The sequence below is a fragment of the Somniosus microcephalus genome, chromosome 16 (genome assembly GCF_052327205.1).
Source record: "Somniosus microcephalus isolate GS21.2 chromosome 16, FLI_Smic_1.0, whole genome shotgun sequence".
Taxonomy (NCBI): Eukaryota; Metazoa; Chordata; class Chondrichthyes; order Squaliformes; family Somniosidae; genus Somniosus; species Somniosus microcephalus.
In genome coordinates this window covers 61437228-61441055 of record NC_141002.1, presented here as the reverse complement: position 1 = coordinate 61441055, position 3828 = coordinate 61437228, and the positions used below count along the sequence as shown (strand labels likewise).

Here is a 3828-nt window from a genome sequence, read left to right as displayed (position 1 = left end):
ATACAATAATGGCTTTAATGGGGACTCGGGCATCAAAGGTGGAGGTGAGGGTGTGGTTGAGCAGAAATGTCATGCTGAATGGAGGGGCAAAGGCTAGTCAGTTGAGAAATTGAAAGTGCAGTTGTAAGTGACTTGGGAGTGAGTTTGTTCTGGGGCGGACACAGAAGGAAGTGGGGTTGGGAAGGGGAAGGGGGATGTAGGTGGAGAGCGATACAAGGAAGTGAGCAGAGATGACCTTATTTGTGATTGACATGATGGGAGTGCCAAGGCCACGTGAGATCGCAAGGTCAAGGTGGTGGCCGTGCGTAGGGGAGATTATATGGAGGGGGAGATTAAGGAAGAATAGGAGGGCAGTGAATACAGAAGAGAGAGCATGACGAGTTGAGATGGAGGTTGATATCACCAAGGATGAAAAGACGGTCGGTGCAGAGGCTGAGGGAGGAAAGCAGTTTGGCTTGGTACTTGGGTGGGCTGTAGAGGACAAGGATTTTAAAGGAGAGGCAAGAGGGATGGAACAAGGTGAGATGCTCAAAAGAGGAGAAGCTGCCGAGGAGTAGGAGGGACAGACCAAGGTGTGATTTGATGATAAGAGCCACACCGCCACCGTGGCGGTTTGAGCGGGGCAAGTGGTGGAAGGTATAGGAGGGGAGGCTTCATTTAGGGGGAAGGTGTCATCACCCCTCAGCCAGGTTTCTGTCAAGGCCATGATGTCGGTGCAATCATCCGCAATAAGCTCATGGATGGCAACAGCCTCGTTCACAGGTGAACGGACATTCTGGAGGGAGATGCGGAGAGGGGCGGCATTGGGAGGGTTGAGTCTGATGGGAAAGAGGTAGGAAAGATTAGCCCCCAGTGGGCGTGCTGGGCGGGGAGATCGGCAAGAGAGTAGGATGGGGCAGTTGGGGTTGCTGTTCATAAAGAGACAACAACGAGTGCCTTGATGGGCCCTTTGGAGGATGCCAAGAGAGGCACAGAGGGAAGCTGTAAGCTTATCTAAGAGGGAGTCAAACCTAGGACGGCGGCAGGAGAGTAGGAAGGTCGAGGAGTGCCGAAAGGTTGGGGTAGGGATTTGGGAGGGCAGAGTACCCAAGAGGGGAGAAATGAAAGGAGGCATGATGACAGGATAGAGGGGGGTGGGGGGGGGGGTAAAGAGAAAAGAAGAAAAAAGGGGGAGAAAAAAGTGGAAAAAGAAGTGATGGGCTCGGGTCCAGTGCGGCAGCCAAAACGCGCACACGAATGGACACAGGGAAACTCGGGTTACATAGGCCTGGTTAGATACATATATTCTGGTAGTATACGGGGAATAGAGAGGAGACAATAGGAGGGAGTCCAGAGTTAAACTCAAACGTCCCATGGGGGGATACTGTTGATGTAGGTAGGATGGAGTCAGTTTGGAGTATCGACAAGCTGATGTCCAGGCTCAGAGACATGTGTGAAGGGCGAGTGAGTCCAGAAGCTATTTGAAGGGTAGCGTATCAGAGGCCGCACTGCTGGAGATATTTCCGTAGGATTGAAGAGCCAGGAGGTGTCCAGGACCGATATTGCAGCAGAAAAGGGGTGGCGAAGTTGGAGTTCACCGCAAGTTCCAACGGTGGCGGAGAAATGGACTTTGGCCTAGGAGAGAATTTCTAGACAGGATCCAGACTGCAGCTAAAGCTCAGTAACAGCATAACAGAGAAACCACAGCTGAGTCTTAAGGTGTAGCCCAGTGTAGTCCAGAGCGTAACGCTGATGCCCAGAGAAGTCCAGGAATTTGGAAGCCAAATTTGAGCAAAGATTCAGTGTTCACTGAGTAAAACAAAGAGCAGGCATGGCTGGGGGATGGGCAGTGGCCCGTTGGCCCAGGTAACTTTAAACTAGCAGTTAACTGGTAGCTAGGACTAAAATGCACCCACTATTAGCACCAGGGGAACCTAAACAGTGGAAGCGAGGAGATTGGGGGAGAAAGGGCAAAGGATGGCAAAGGATGGCCAAAGATAGAGGGTTTTTTTCCAAAAATATATACTTTATTCATAAAAATCTTTGTTCATGTACATGACAATACAGTCCACGTCTGGTACAGTACAAATTAACTTCAGCACATGGCACTCAATTTACAAATTACATTACATTTATCATTACATATATCAAAGCTTGTTGCAATACGTTACAATGCACTCCACAAATCATATTACAGATGAAAGCAGTACATGGTCATCTCTTTACACAAACAGGTGCATTTTCATTACATATTTTATAAGTCATACAGCCCGAGGAGGCCAAGATACATTCCAATACTTGTCAAGATACATTACATTACAATCCACCAATCATATTACATATGGCATAGTACAGATGAATGAAGTACATGGTACTCTATTTACATCAACAGGTTACAAGTGCTTTACAATTAACACACTTGTACATCATACGGCCCGAGGGGTGGTTTTCTACTGGTTTCAGCCCCTCGGTGTACACTGGCGGGAGGGCCTTAAACTGTGGCCCTTCCTCATCGTGCCTTTGCGGCGGCGGCACCAACCTTTAGCGCGTCTCTCAGCACGTACTCCTGGACCTTGGAATGTGCCAGTCTGCAACACTCGGTCGTGGACAACTCCTTGCTCTGGAAGACCAGCAAGTTTCGGGCAGACCAAAGGGCGTCTTTCACCGAGTTGATGATCTGCCAGCAGCAGTTGATGTTTGTCTCGGTGTGCGTCCCTGGGAACAGTCCGTAGAGCACAGAGTCCTGTGTTACGGAGCTGCTCGGGATGAACCTCGACAAAGACCACTGCATCTCTTTCCAGACCTTCTTTGCAAAGGCACATTCCAGAAGGAGATGGATGACGGTCTCGTCCCAAGCGCAGTCTCCTCACGGACAGCGTGAGGTGGAGCAGAGACGTCGGGAGTGCATGAAGGGTCTGACAGGGAGGGCCCTTCTCACCACCAGCCAAGCTACGTCTTGGTGCTTGTTTGTGAGTTCTGGCGATGAGGCATTCTGCCAAATGACTTTGACAGTCTGCTTGGGGAACCATCTGAGAGGATCCACCATCTCCTTTTCCCGTAGGGTCTCGAGGACGTTAATGCTGACCACTGCTTGACGGCCTTGTGGTCGAAGGTGTTTGCCGTGAAAAACTTTTCCATGAAGGACAGGTGGTCCGGCACGGTCCAACTGGATGGAGCGTTCCGTGGCAGCATAGCCAGACCCATCCTTTGCAACACCGGGGACAGGTAGAACCTCAGCACGTAGTGACACTTGGTGTTTGCGTACCGAGGGTCTGTGCACAGTTTGATGCAGCTGCACACAAAGGTGGCCATCAGGATGAGGGCGACGTTGGGTTCGTTCTTTCCCCCTTTCTCTGGAGATTTGTACATCGTGTCCCTCCGGACATGGTCCATTTTCGATCTCCAGATAAAGTGGAAGATGGCTCGGGTGACTGCGGCGGCACAGGGTCAGGGTATAGGCCACACCTGCGCCACGTACAGCAACACCGACAGCACCTCGCACCTGATGACCAGGTTCTTGCCCACGATCAACAGGGAGCGCTGCTCCCACATTCCCAGTTTCTGTCATACCTTGGAGATACGCTCCTCCCAGTTTTTGGTGCATGCCCCGGCCGCTCCGAACCATATTCCCAGCACCTTCAGGTAATCTGACCTGATGGTGAAGGGGACAAAGGATCGATCGGCCCAGTTCCCAAAGAACATGGCCTCACTTTTGCTGCGATTTACTTTAGCTCCCGAGGCCAGTTCAAACTGGTCACAGATGCTCAGCAGTCTGCGGACCGACAGCGGGTCCGAGCAAAAGACAGCGACGTCGTCCATGTACAGGGAAGCCTTAACCTGAGTGCCTCC

At 51.2% G+C, this 3828-nt stretch overlaps 1 pseudogene; it reads right to left on the bottom strand.

Annotated features, from left to right (window-relative positions):
• Positions 1-2091: 2091 nt before the first annotated feature.
• LOC147106225 (uncharacterized) lies at positions 2092-3616 on the bottom strand (annotated as a pseudogene).
• Between the last annotated feature and the right edge of the window lie 212 nt (positions 3617-3828).